This window comes from Ochlerotatus camptorhynchus, unplaced genomic scaffold, assembly GCF_037179485.1.
Source record: "Ochlerotatus camptorhynchus isolate MF236.1 unplaced genomic scaffold, CSIRO-AGI_Acam_v1.1 ptg000618l, whole genome shotgun sequence".
NCBI lineage: Eukaryota > Metazoa > Arthropoda > Insecta > Diptera > Culicidae > Ochlerotatus > Ochlerotatus camptorhynchus.
The window spans coordinates 50,374-65,484 of NW_027041097.1; the positions used below are offsets into that span (position 1 = coordinate 50,374).

Sequence of the window (15,111 nt, forward strand, 5' to 3'; positions counted from 1 at the left end):
ATACTGAATAGTACAAAGTAGGGTCTTAAGAAAGGCACAGTAGGAGTAAGAACCATAATAAGAAGATCCATTAAAAAATTTAGCAAATATAGAATAGTTACCAGCGCATATCTTTGAGAAGAATCTCTTCGATATTATTCTCAAGTTGGTTAAGTAAGAGGGGATGCAAAGGCCTCAAATTCCAATATCAATCTGAGTAAGAAATTAACCAGTAATAGACCCCGTTACTCATGCAGTAATTGTATTCGGTAGGACAATGTCGCACATTTCCGGGGTAAGTTGTTTATAAACAGTTGCTACCGCGTCGTCTGCGGTGCGCGCTGGCTTAACTTGGTGCTTCGCGAAAGGTCAAAGTAAACATTAAACATCTTACATAGCCGTTCCTACCGCGGGGAGCATCAATTCTTGTAAAAAAAGCAGACACCGACTTTCCAAGAGAAAAACTATCTGTCTCGCTGGAGAAAAACTATTGTGTAGAGTTTATGTAACAAATTCATGTATAAAAGGTTTCGAAGAATAAAGAATCGGGGCAGTTGTTCTGATGAGTTATTATTCGAGGTTTGCTAGGTGCGGACGAGCACAGTTCCAACCTCAGGATAAATGATTCATCAAAGAGCTTTTTCCATACAGTAGAAATGGAATTGCACTGTCTTTCATTTAACAAAAAAAGAAAGACCACGCGAGTTGTTGCTTTACGGTCGTGTTTTGGATACAACCTGTTACTTTTTTAAGTTCAGTACTCCTAAAGTGACTCCTAACATTTCTAAAGTTATTCAGTGCTTTCTGAAGTGATTCAAAACTTTTCTGAATCAATTCAGTACGATACGAAGTGATTCTGAATATTTCTAAAGTGATACAATACATTCCGAAGTTATTCAGTACTTTCCGAAGTGATTGATAACATTTCTGAAGTGATGCAGCACTTTCCGAAGTGAGCCTAAACTTTTCTGAAGTGATTTTGAACTTTTCATAAGTTATTCAGTAATTTCTGAAGTGATTCCGAACTTATATTAAGCGGTCCAGTCCTTTTCGAAGTAATTCCGAACATTCTTGAAGTGACTCGGTATTTTCATAAGTAATTCCTAATATTTCGGAAGTTATTAACTACTTTCCGAAGTGATTCAATTTTTGTCTTAAGTGATTCAGTACTTTCCGAAGTGATTTCAAACTGTAAGAAGCGATTCAGTTCTTTCCGAAGTGATTCCGAACTGTTTCCAAATGATTCAGTGAACGAAGTGATTTCGAGCTGTTTTGATATGATTCTAAACTTTTTTTTTATTATGAAATACATTCCGAAGTGTTTAAAAACACTGCTTCAGTGCTTTCTGAAGTAATTCCAAACGCGTAGACACATTTTCTTTGAGTGATCATAAACTTTTCAAGGGATTCAGAGGGATTTTAACTCAATATTCAAATGAGTATTGCAATATTGTTCTATGCGAGTCCATACTTATGACGGGTAGTCTATAAGGGGATTGGAACTATTGATTGAGTTGCAAATCATTCGAATTTACACTGAATTTGGTGTTATTAGTGATGATTTACTTAAGATGACCAAACTGCCCCATGTACACACTTATGGTGGTAAGCTCCAACTGGTATTATCCTCGGCTTAAATACCGATAAAGAATGTCCGGCTGCTCTGATGTCAACATCAGATTTAATCAACACTACTCTAAGCAAACATTTTGCAGATCATCCAAATAGGCAAGGGATTAAATGTTAATCCGAGTTGGGCTTACCACCATTAGAGTCAGTATAACTGAAAAAGTCGGTAAAAATTCAAATGACCGTTATCCGTTAATAAAATAATATATGATTAAATGGGGTTAACAGAACTAAGTCTGTACAAGTTCGAAATAAATTTTAATATTTTTGAATTTTGGCCAGATTTATAAACTTTTACCGAACAGTTCCGCTATTCAAAAACCCAATAAAACCTTACTGACTGGATTAGAGTTTATGCATGTATTTAGTGTTAATCGTTACCTTTGAGCAAGAGCCAGCTTTAACCGTTCGTTTTCATATTTGAGTTGTTGTTCTGCAGAAGAAGGTGTCATGCCATCGCTAGATGATGAGTTTATAGATGTCTGTTTAAGTTCGATACTGAGAGGATTCGTATTGATGAGAGCATCATTGATAGTAGGATGGGAAGGACTCTCAGTGTTGATATTCTGAAATTAAAAATACATTTGACACTTGATTTTAAATCTTATTGAATTGCAGAGCTTCCGTACCGAGGAAACATTACCAGTTGCGGGAATCGGAACATCAACGTTGTTGGGGTCGAAGCTGTCACTGTTTGACATTGAAGAACGTGCTGTAACAGGGGATGCATTTGCGGAAGTAACTGTTGAATTTTCATTAGCAGAAGCCTTGTTAAGTGCATTTTTTGTAGCCTCTTTTACTTCCTGGAATTTCTCTATAAACTGCAAATGTAGAATAGATGATTTTCAATGATAAACAGGTCTATGAAAACAGTAACATTAACTATTTTTTCGGTGACATGCTCCCTGAACCTTGAAAAAGAAGCTCAATTAGTGCGAAGTTACTTTACCGCGTGGGTTTTTTAACTATGGGGTTTTTTTTTAAAGCTTCTTTCAGAATAATATTTTAAGGCTTATTGTAGAAGCTAATTCTAAAATTTTTTCAAAATACATATACACGTACATGCCAATACGGACTTAATAAGCATTTTCCGAACGCTTAGGGACAATGTTGTTGATGCCATTGATTAAATGGCGTTAACGTTAATGTACTGTGGCGCCAGTAGTGTAGTGGTAAGCGTGAATACTTCTCACCCCAGCAGGCCTGGGTTCAATCCCAGTCAGCGCCACCGGGATGTTCTGAGGCTTAACATCACTGATCACGCCTTCTTTCGGAAGGGAAGTAAAGTCGTTGGTCCCCGGTTTATGAGTTGATGGGTAGATAGGTAGGGTCCAGGTGCCTTCCTGGCGTCGCACAGTGGGGCGACTCCATACAAAGTCTGGCCAAGCAAATAATTCTCTAAATTTAAAAAAAAAATCATTTTTCTTGAGTAATTTTATGGTGCTGAATCCATAAATGTAATATGTTTTGAATTATAACTTGTATTTTTTACGCTATAAACGATTTTGTATTTTATTTTTTGTTAAATTTTTTATACGCTGTAACTGTGAATGATGGTCATACAATGAAGATTTTTGTTTTTAAACAATGCTTAGAAAACTTTTTTCATTTGCTTAAAATATAGGGGAAATGGCTCTTACGTTGGCCTATGGATCTAAGATTGGGCCCATCGCTAAAAATCTACTATTTATCAATTTAATCTAGATGAACGCGTGATTGGGACGTTACTAATTTAGTAGATTGTTGAATTTATGTATGGGCCCAAATTAGGGGCATTTAGACCGACATTACATCCATTTACCCTACCTAATAATAAAGTTTTTATAAATAAACAACACAAATTAAAAATTAAAATTTGAATTTTACTTCTAGTTAAACTTCTTCCTCATCATCAGCATCATCATATTCTTCTTCTAATTCTGATTTTTCACCATCATCATCATCATCATCATCTTCTGGAACCATATCGCTTGAGTCAGTATTTTTGTCTTGATCAGAAATTTAACTTCCTCCGGTAGACTTTTAAAATTATGTTTTCTCTTCTGATAATAAGAGTTAACCATTAGATCGGTGTTGATAAGAAGGCGATTAATAATATCCCAATTTGTGTTTTCATGCTTGTCTTTCCGAGTGGAAATGCTCTTTAGTGTTTTTAATGACGTTGTTACATTTTTCTTGAGCCTCCTCCGTAATTCTTCCAATCGGCAATATCACCACCTGAGCAATGCTATGCCCGTGAATCGAAATTTTGTGCATCGACGATGGCATGTAAAACCAAGCGTACAACTCTACGTAGCGCTTCGCGGTATCAACATAGTAAATTTTGAATTTAGCTGGGTCTATTTGCTGGGAACAAGAAATTGCAATTAGAATGTTCCAAAGTCTTTTAATCAACTCCAAATCTACTCCTGTGATTTTGGAACTGAATTCAGGATTGGCAAAACAAAATTACGAGCTGTTGCTGTTGCCGAATCCTCCTGGCTTCGGTTTTTTGACAATCAGACCCATTTTTCTCTTGAAGCTTGCCTGAATTCTTTTCTTGTTCGCCTCGAACTTCGTTTCAAACCCAGATTTTCTCAAGCATTTGAAGGTCAAGTGATACGCAAAGTAAAATGCTCCTCCTTACCATGTTGCAATCGGGGTTTAATAGTACTTTCTAGAAGCAGCATCAACCTTTAACTGGTTTTATTTAGAATAGCTTGGAGATCAATCTTCACATTGCACTGTGACAAAAAATGCGTTTTGTGGGGGATAACATTCTTTTTTCGCTCTTTTACTTGGTAGTACGGTGGGTACCTGAAATAATAAAACCATTGTATTTTGCATACAAACTCCTTACATTAAACTTAAGACCTGTCTGTTACTGGTTCCCTAATAATGTTGTAATTATATCTCGTCAGTTTAGAAATCTCTACAATCGATAACGCCTTCTCAGGTGTGATTTGAGTGTTTTGGTTGTTGAGATCAATACCCCATTTAATTAAATTTGCTGCTTTGTAATTGTTTTCGGCACGCAAACTCATTTCCGCAGCAAAGCTTAATTGATTTGACGAATATTTTGCTCTAATTTCTTCAGTACGGTGCCGCTTCGATCGATCACTGCATTCTTCAAAAGCTTTGATTTTGCTAGCCGCCAAGGTGCATCAGATGGTGGTATTACATATTCCTCAAATCAATCTAAATGTTCCATCTCAAAGCGGTCACGCTTTCGTTGGGATTGTAGAAATTTTCTGTTACATGCTTTCCAAAAAAATCTCAAACCCTTTATTCGCATGCGAAGGAAAGCATTTTTCCGCGGCTGATTTCACCTTTTCTAGCGATTCTTGATGTTTCATGTTTCGTAAATCTGTTTTCTTTTTAGTCCGTTTCCTTTAGATTAAATGAAAACAAAACGATTTTTATGACGGTATTGAAAAGATACTACGAAATGTTAGATCACTATTTCACGACATAAAACTTAAAGAAATTACCCACACAAAAAAAAAATATTGTTAGTACGGACGATCACTCTCGTATAGACAGTAGTTCATCGCAATTAATGTGTTCTCAAAAAGGCAACTTACTTGAATTTACAGTATCCGTATCCATCGCTGATTTGGATTCCATAATTAATTTCGATGATAACTGATATAACAATAACTTCAAACCGATAAAACGTATTTGTAAAAAAATATGGATAAAGTGATGCTGATATCTTCTTACTGCTGCTGCTACTTTGTTTGGGAGAGAGATGAAGTGGTATGATATGTCGATCACTTTTCCTTATTTATTTTACTAAAGACTCTGCCTTATCTCTGCTTGTTGAAAAACACAAAAAATAATGCAGACTAAAAACGGTCCTTTGCAGATCAGTTTTGGTGTAAATTGAATAATTTTTATTTTTCGATGCTGTTTTCAAGTTCTTAGGAGGAGATAAACTAAGCCTAAGGGGGGTCGTACACTAAATGCGTCATACATTTTTTTTATGATTTTCAACCCCTTCCTTACATTTTTTGTAACAAATCCGAAAAAAATATGGCACGTAAGAAAATCTTAGAACTCTTTGTGCTTCCATAAACTATTACGTGAATACAGTTTATGGTCCCTAATAACAGAATTTTTTTTATGAATGATGTGTAGATAAGGAAAATTAGCTGTTATTATGCACTAAAAATGAGCAATCAACCAATCTCCTGATCGTGATTCAAATTTAAAATTGTAGAATGTCACCTGAGTAAAAATAACTTTTTTTTTCATTTCGCACTATCAGCATCCTGCGCAAGTTTGCTCAAGATCAGGCTATGCTCATTCGAAACTTTGCATTTTTAACTACCTTTTGCAATTGGTGTCAACCATGGCAATCCCTGGCTTCATAAGTTTGAAGCTTAATTTTTATGAAAAAATCACTTTTTTTTTTAATCAAATAAAGATGTACTTATGATGATAATATTCCACAAAATTTAATAAAGCAAATTTGTTCTACATTGTTTTTAAAACAACTTTCTAAGACGTCATTTCAATCCAAGCAACTGTTAAACCACCAGTTGATTGAGTAATAATGCCATTTTTGTCGAAAAATAATAAAGATGATAGAAAAAAAAATAGAATAGAGGAGGAAATGCAAATTTTCCAATTTTATCTAATGGCCAGCGATTCCCCACTGTGCACTTTGCAATGACGATAAAGTCATCTTTTTGATTTACGGTTTAGCGACTTTGCAGTCAATTTAATTGTTTATAGGAAAGTTTGAACATACTGAGAGGTAAGCACATATCATCGGTAAGAGACGTGTGTGTGAGAAAATTTGCGAAAAAAAAAATCTAAGGGCACCGGTGGGATTCGAACCCACAATTCCCATTCAGTACACGGGTGCATTGCCAATTATACAACGGTGGACCTATGGTCTACGGATGTATTTAGCTAATGACATTTGAGTTTCGAATCCGTTCCCCACCCTAGTCTCTTTGCGCAAGCGTTCTCTGATACACAACAATCGTCTATTATCGACGATATGTGCTTGTACCGCAACCACTCAGTATCAGTCGATGTGAACAAACACAGCTCATTTATGTTGTTCATCTTACATGCTGAAATATGTCCAGTACAGTATGACTCTAACATTTTGAGCTGCCGGCCTCACCTCCGACCACCGGGCCGTAGTTGATGAATATCAATTACTTTTACTTTTTGATTTACGGTTTAGCGACTTTGCAGTCAATTTAATTGTTTATAGGAAAGTTTGAACATACTGAGAGGTAAGCACATATCATCGGTAAGAGAAGTGTGTGTGAGAAAATTTGCGAAAAAATCTAAGGGCACCGGTGGGATTCGAACCCACAATTCCCACCGGTGCCCTTAGATTTTTTTTTTCGCAAATTTTCTCACACACACGTCTCTTACCGATGATATGTGCTTACCTCTCAGTATGTTCAAACTTTCCTATAAACAATTAAATTGACTGCAAAGTCGCTAAACCGTAAATCAAAAAGTAAAAGTAATTGATATTCATCAACTACGGCCCGGTGGTCGGAGGTGAGGCCGGCAGCTCAAAATGTTAGAGTCATACTGTACTGGAAATATTTCAGCATGTAAGATGAACAACAAAAATGAGCTGTGTTTGTTCACATCGACTGATACTGAGTGGTTGCGGTACAAACACATATCGTCGATAATAGACGATTGTTGTGTATCAGAGAACGCTTGCGCAAAGAGACTAGGGTGGGGAACGGATTCGAAACTCAAATGTCATTAGCTAAATACATCCGTAGACCATAGGTCCACCGTTGTATAATTGGCAATGCACCCGTGTACTGAATGGGAATTGTGGGTTCGAATCCCACCGGTGCCCTTAGATTTTTTTTTCGCAAATTTTCTCACACACACGTCTCTTACGGATGATATGTGCTTACCTCTCAGTATGTTCAAACTTTCCTATAAACGATAATGTCATCGATGTGTAAAAATTCACAATTCACAGGAAGACCACTCAAAGCTAGATCATCGTACTATGAAACCTATTCGGTGAGATATTTTGGCTAAATGGAAGTTTTTTATATTCATAATGGTCATAATCGGTCACATAAGCAGTAATTGCTTTTAGTTATCATACATTTGAATTTGATGAAATCCAGACATTAGATTTAAGATAAATTAAGGTCATTCATCAGATGCCATCAGATGACCCACCGTGCTGAGTAAATTTGATCAAAGTTGGCCTTGATTTTTCGCTACATCTATATGGAATGAAGTAAAATGAGGATTTTTGATATATTAGCTGGGCATTGGCTCCGAGTGGTCACCAGATAACCCACCGGAAGATCAGGAACATCAGGAACTTTACGGTTAGTTGTTGCGTATATTTGATCAATGCATGGTCTTGATTTTTCTGTGTAGCTATATGGAATATAGTAAAATGGTGATGTTTTTGGTCACCAGATGACCCACCGGAAGATGCCGAACATCCGTAAAATTAATTGCTATGTAAACTTGATCAAAGTAGGCCTTGATTTTTCTCTGCAACTATATGGAATGTAGAACAATTGTAATTTTTGATATATTAGCTAACCGTTCTAACCAGGTTGCCTAAGGATAGAGCACAAAATAGTACGGTAAAGATATTTGAAAATAAAGAAACACAAAATGAAAAAGTACTAGGGGTATATTGGAATACCAGCCTGGATTGCAGAAGCTATCAATTAAATTTTGACCGTTTACCAGTGCAAGTTCAGAAAGAAGAAAGAGCGCCAACGATGAGGGAAGTTTTATCGTTTTGAGCGGGACTTATTTCCAACCTCACAATACATGGAAAAAAATTTAATGCAAAGATTGCATACAGAATTATCTGATTGGGATATCAACAATGGAAGCAATAAATTGCAATAATTAACAAAGTGTCATCAATAAAAATACCGCGTTGGATATTATGTACTCAAGTGCGAGCATTTGAATTACATACATTTTTTGACGCTTCTGAATATGCGATCACCGCAGCCTCGTCTGTAAGAGGGGTAAGAGCTATCGGTCATACTGTCAGCATAAAATTAATTGTCTCCAAAGCCAAAGTCGCTCCCATTCAAAAGCTTTCAATTCTAAGATTGGTGTTGCTACCAGCCGTATTGGGAGCACGCCTAACATAGACAATATCACAGAGCTACGAATTAGCCTATGAGAATAGTATATTGGAAAGATTCTCAAAAAGTACTAGTATGGATTTATTCTGACCATCGAAAGTACAAACAATTCGTAGTACACCGAGTTGAAAAAAATCTCGAAATATCTAAAAATAATCAATATACCTACAGATCTAAACCCGGCAGACAAAACTGTTCAAAGGACGATATGTGCTTGTATCGCAACCACTCAGCATCAGTCGATGTGAACAAACACAGCTCATTTTTGTTGTGCATCCTTACATGCTGAAATATTTCCAGTACGGTATGAAATTCAACAGTTGAGCTGCCGGCCTCATCTCCGACCACCGGGCCGTAGTGATGAGTATCATCAATTACTTTTTGATTTACCTCTCAGTATGTTCAAACTTTCTTACAAACAATTAAATTGACTGCAAGTCGCTAAGCCGTAAATCAAAAAGTAATTGATGATACTCATCACTACGGCCCGGTGGTCGGAAGTGAGGCCGGCAGCTCAACTGTCAGTCAGTCTCCGTCGCTGCCACCATTGTCTTGGCTATTACTAGTGCCAAGCCCTGTCCAGTGACGTCCCCACCGGCCAGCCGCCACAATAGCACGCCGTGGTCGGAGCCACCGCCTTTGTGTGGGTCTCTACCGAGCTACGGACGTGAAATACCACTGGTCACTGCGTCACCGATTGGATTAAAAACATTAACAACAAAATTACTTTTACAATCCGATCAGTTATGAAGATAGAAAAAAATCACTGGGATTTTTTTTTAATCCGGCTAACTTCAAATTCATCCAATCCAATATATAAGTGTAGCTATGTTACTACACACTTAGATTATTTTACCGAAATCTCAACAGCTGAACGTTTGATAAACAGTTCGGTGATTTTTCACAGATTTCCTGTTATTTTTCACAGTTGAAAAATTACAGGAAATCTGTAAAAAATCACCAAACTGTTCACCGAACGTTCAGCTGTTGAGATTTCAGTAAAATTTCACAGATTTCGGTGAAATAATCTTACACACTTAAAAATTTTCGCCGAGATTCCAACAGCCGAGTAATTCTGTAATTTATTTTGCTGAGATTCAGTCAAACAATTGCCGAGACTCAGCTAATATATAATATTTTGCTGAGATATCAGCTAACAAACAGATTGTTTGCAGAGATATCAGCAAAACTAAATGCCGAAGTAATCGGCTGTTGGATATTTTACCGAGCTAGATTAATTGTGTAGTGTGTAGGCTTCGTCAAATCTAATTTTTTGTTAGATCTACCAATTCATTAGTAAATCCTTCAAATTGAGCTTTTCTGATTAATTCCACAGTGGTCGAGTGCAGGGATTTGGACGAGATCACTACAGAAGAGGAGCTGAGAAGTGCGTTGATACGGCTGTCATCAGATGCAGCAAATAAGCTGTTGGAGACGGGTAGCTTGCTCGCTGAAAGCCACTCCTCGGGTTACCAAGCAACTGGAGCGAAGCTTCAAGTGCATGGGTTTCGGTCACCAGGCGAGGAACTGCAATGGCCCTGACAGATCTGATCTGTGCAGGAAATGCGAGGAGAAAGGTCTTATTACAAGAGGCTGCATGAAGAAACCAAGGTGTATGCTGTGCAAAAAAGAGGGCGAAAATGATCATACTACGGGAGGTTTCAAATGCCTAGCATACAAAATTAACGGAATCTTCATATGTAGTTGTTACGGACTCCCCATATGGCCTATGGAGTAGTGCCATGAGATTCTGTATGGGCATACCGAAGAGCTGATTGGACAACGACCGGTAGTCATCGGAGGAGACTTCAATGCTTGGGCAATGGAGTGGGGAAGCAGATGTTCCAATGCAAGAGGGCAAAGTCTGCTGGAAGCTCTGGCAAAACTGGAAGTTATGCTGACGAACGAAGGCACCAGCAGAACTTTTCGCAGAGATGGCTGGGAATCCATTAGCGACGTTACTTTCTGCAGTCCTTCGCTGGTGGCAAACATGGATTGGAGAGTGTGTGAAGGATACACCCATAGCAACCATCAGGCGCTCCTATATAGCGTCGACCAACGGAATACTGTGGCACTACGGAGGACGAGAACTTGTGACCGGAAGTAGAAGACGAATGCTTGCGACAAGGATATTTTCGTTGAGGCACTCCGTGTGGACAGGAGCCCCGTGGTTCTGAACGCGGACGAGCTGACAGAAACGTTAGTGAGAGCATGTGACACGACCAAGCTGAGGAAACTGGAGCCAAATAACAGACGGCATCCAGTTTACTGGTGGAACGAGGCACTTAGAACCCTCCGCGCTAGTTGCCTCAGAGCCAGAAGACGTGTTCAGAGAGCAAGAACAGGAGCAGACAGAGAGGAACGAGGAGAAGTGTTTCGAGCGGCCACGAGATATATAAACGAGATATAAAGCAGAGCCAGTCAAACTGTTTTAAGGAGCTGTGTCGAGACGCTGATGCCAACCCCTGGGGCGACTCATACCGAGTCATGATGGCGAAGATCAGAGGTCCAACGATCCAGGCGTCCCCGGATATGTTCAGGATGGTGCTGCAGAAATGCCTGGACGAGGGTCACTTTCCTGACAGGTAAAATATACAGAAGCTAGTGTTACTGCCGAAACCAGGAAAACCACTGGGGGATCCAGCATCGTTTCGGTCTATATTCCTGCTGGATACACTTGGAAAACTCTTGGAGAGGATCATTCTAAACAGGCTGACGAAATGCGCGGAGAGTGAGCACGGATTGTCGGAGAGGCAGTTCGGATTTCAGAAGGGGATATCGACGGTGGATGCAATTCGGACAGTGGTCGAAAGGGCTGAGAAGGCGTCCAAACAGAAGTGGAGAGAAGATCGATATTGTGCCGTGATAACAATCGACGTAAAGAATGCGTTCAACAGCGCCAGCTGGAAGGCCATCCCCGAAGCACTGCATAGAATGAGAGTCCTTGATTACCTGTGCAGAATCCTGAGCGGGTTCTGGTCTACGAGACAGACATGGGCCGGAAATCGATAAGGATCACAGCGAAAATTCCACAAGACTTCATCCTTGGTCCGACGCTCTGGAACGGGATGTACAAGAGCCTTTTAACGCTGAAGCTGCCCAAAAGAGTTGAGATCGTTGGCTTTGCGGACAACGTCGTCTTGACGGTAACAGGCAAGATGCTGGAAGAACTGGAAGTTTCGTCAACCGAGGCGATAGACATGATTGGTAACTCAATGCAAGGAACGAAGCTGCAGATAGCCAACAGCAAAGCGGAAGCGTTATTCGTCAGTATCTGTAAAGCGGTACAGCGGGCAGAAATCATCGTCGGGAAGCACGCCATAGCCTCAAAGCGTGTGTTAAAAGCGGGGAGTGATGATTGATGACCGACTAAACTTAAACAGCCACGTCGAATATGCCTGTGAGAAGGCTTCGAAGGTCATCAACGTGATAGCTAGAATCATGCCGAACAACGCTGGTCCCAGCAGTAGCAAGAGGCGTCTTCTGGCCAGTGTGTCGTCGTCGATACTGAGGTATGGAGGTCCAGCCTTAGTTCCAGCGCTGGAAACGGAGCAGAACCAAAGGAAACTGAGCAGTACGTTCCGGATCATGGCCATGCAAGTCGTGAGTGCGTACAGAACTATCTCGTTGGAAGCAGTATGCGTTATCGCTGGAATGATCCCTATCGGCATCACCCTGGTGGAGGACAGCGAGTGCTACAAACGGAGAGAAGCTGTAAGAGTACGGAAAGTTGTGAAAGCGGAATCGTTGGCTGAGTGACAACAGGAGTCGAATACAGTGGAGAACAGTAGATGGACACATCGACTAATACCGATTCTTTCGACCTGGGTGAACAAAAAACACGGAGAAGTCAACTTCCACCTAACGCAGTTCCTGTCTGGCCACGACTGCTTCAAGAAATACCTGCCTCGGTTCGGACACGCCAGAGCATGTGGTTCGAGACAGTGCGAAGGGAGATGCCTGTCTTTAACGTGGAGAATGTCGTCGATGAAATGTGTTGAGTACTTGGAATGCCATCAACAGAGCAGTCACGCAGATTATGTCGGAGCTGCAGCGTGAATGGAGAAATGAGCAGCGATCAAGCAACGCCAGCTAGCACTGAGAGTATCAGAAGTGCATGAGCACTTTCACTGCGAGGGTCTTCAACAACTTCTTATTTTAGTATTTTTAATTGAAAGATCATTTAATTTAACGTAACATTTAAAAAAATTAGCAATGTCGACGAAGTAGTTTTGGAGATACAATTTTTTTTAAATTAAAAATCATTGTTCCGCAATATATACACCACACGTGCATGTAAACGATGAAGACGCAAGGTAGTTCACAATGCGTCTCCATCGAGTCACAGCAGCGGTGACTAACGAAATCTATGAGTAACTTACAAGTTGGGTGCAACATTCAGTTCAACCTGCGGGCTGTCCATAAACCACGTAGACCATTGCATTGCAGATCCTACCTTTCCCCATCGTATACTTTACTAAAATTTTAAAATATTTTTCCGAGCGTATACTTTGGCTTGACTCCCCTCCCCCATTGAAGTCTTCGTGGCTTTAAAACAGGCCCCAGTTTGACATTATTAATTTTGGTATCAAAATTCTGGGAGAAGTACTTATATGCTACAAATAATGACGAAGTCGAAGAAAAATAAGTAAATTCCACGGATTTCCCGGAACCGATGCCAATGTGCCCATATGTCATCATATACACTACAACCTGATTCCATTGATCATAGCTTGTCATTTTGGCATAATATGATATCATAACCTCAATTTAATTATATTTCAACAAACTGTTCGCCGGAATTCACAGATCCGCGTTCCGGAACCGATGCCAAACTGGTCAACATCATCTCAAATCATCTTCATTTACTTGATTCTACCTATTAGACATGATTTGATACTTTTACCTGAGATATTACCACAGACAAACAGACATAACACATTGTATATTTCTCACTGTAAAACATCGTCGTTAAAACATTACCGCCATCTGTTGAGTACACTGTGGTGGGTAGTACGCTGAACAGATGGTGGTAGTGTGTAAACGTCAAACTCAAGGGAAATGACTTTGCGCGCCACTTTTAAATTGACCGTTAAATGCTTGTTCGATGAACAACTTGCGAGTGTTATGTCTGTTTGTCTGTGATATTACTATGTCCTACAGAACCAATTTCCGGGACTCCCGCAACCGATAATATCGTAGCCATACGTTATGGAAATATTTAAATTCAGTCTTACTAACCATATGTCATCTATCTGATATCATTTGCTGCACCAGAAAACCGAATCGCGTGAAAATTTAAAACATTTGCTCAAACTGGTTAAAAAAGTACAAAAAAAAAACACAGACATATTTACATCTCACAAGAACGATGAGGGTTCTAAGGGGGTGGTACCTACGACAAAAGTTAGTTCAACTATTCCTCTTGAATAAAAATCCCTGTTTATGAAAATCAGATGAGGCATTGCTGAGGACGAGGTTGTTGAAAAAAATTCGTTCGTCCTGGTACTTTATGGGTTAGATACCGCTAGGAAAGTTGGAGACGGTAAGCAGAGGAATCGATACTTATGTAATTGCGCTCACTGAATTGTGAGTTGATGTTAAGGTAGAACGGTTCATATACATACATGATCGATGACTTGAGTAACTATTTTATTTATTTCAATCTAAATTTCCAATTCGTACGTCAATCCAACGTATCACGATGGCTGTAGAATAAGGGTTCTACTACCACTTTCCTTTCAAAATTTTGTCAACCCAATTCTGAGAAAGTCAGTCAAGCATATTCAGTGAGAATTTTGTAAAATATTGAAGTTTTAAGAGAAGGATTAGTATTCAATAATGATATAATATTCAATTCAATTATTACTTTCAAATAACCTATAAAGATCGAAAGTCGGTCGTAAAATTGCAAAAATATGAGCAAACAAAAATTACATGTTTTTTAAAGGATAACCCCAGACTTATGATCTTGTATTTATTTTTTTATTTATTTACCTTCCCTAGCTCAGCTTCCGACGAAAATCCCAGGCCGTAGACGGTATTCGCTCGTACGTCACTCCATTGACCGAACTTTTGTGATGTCTGGGTAAAAGTCATATTAGGTGTTATTGTTGAGTTGATCACCGCCTGGAATTTATTAATCTAAAATAAGATAACGGTAACAACTGACATGGGTGAAAATTTCATTAGAAATCCTCAAGTGATTGTTTTAATCATGTGGAATATCACTAATTTATAGAACACTGACCTAACTGCGTGCTATACACTCTAGAGTTTGTAAGTCTTATGGGTCCCGTATAGGTTATGTTATACTATATACTATGGTTATTATAGCCAAAAAGGCGAAATAACGGGCAAATTGTTTTTGGGAACGTAAGGCAAAGGTGAAACT

General features: G+C 39.1%; 1 long non-coding RNA gene across 1 annotated transcript; it reads right to left on the reverse strand.

Annotated features, from left to right (window-relative positions):
• Positions 1 to 1,990: 1,990 nt before the first annotated feature.
• LOC135714124 (uncharacterized) lies at positions 1,991 to 14,868 on the reverse strand. Its single transcript, XR_010518806.1, has 3 exons — positions 14,715 to 14,868; positions 2,238 to 2,429; positions 1,991 to 2,174 (listed from the first exon to the last, which is right to left on the reverse strand). It is a non-coding gene; the product is annotated as an uncharacterized LOC135714124 (long non-coding RNA).
• Between the last annotated feature and the right edge of the window lie 243 nt (positions 14,869 to 15,111).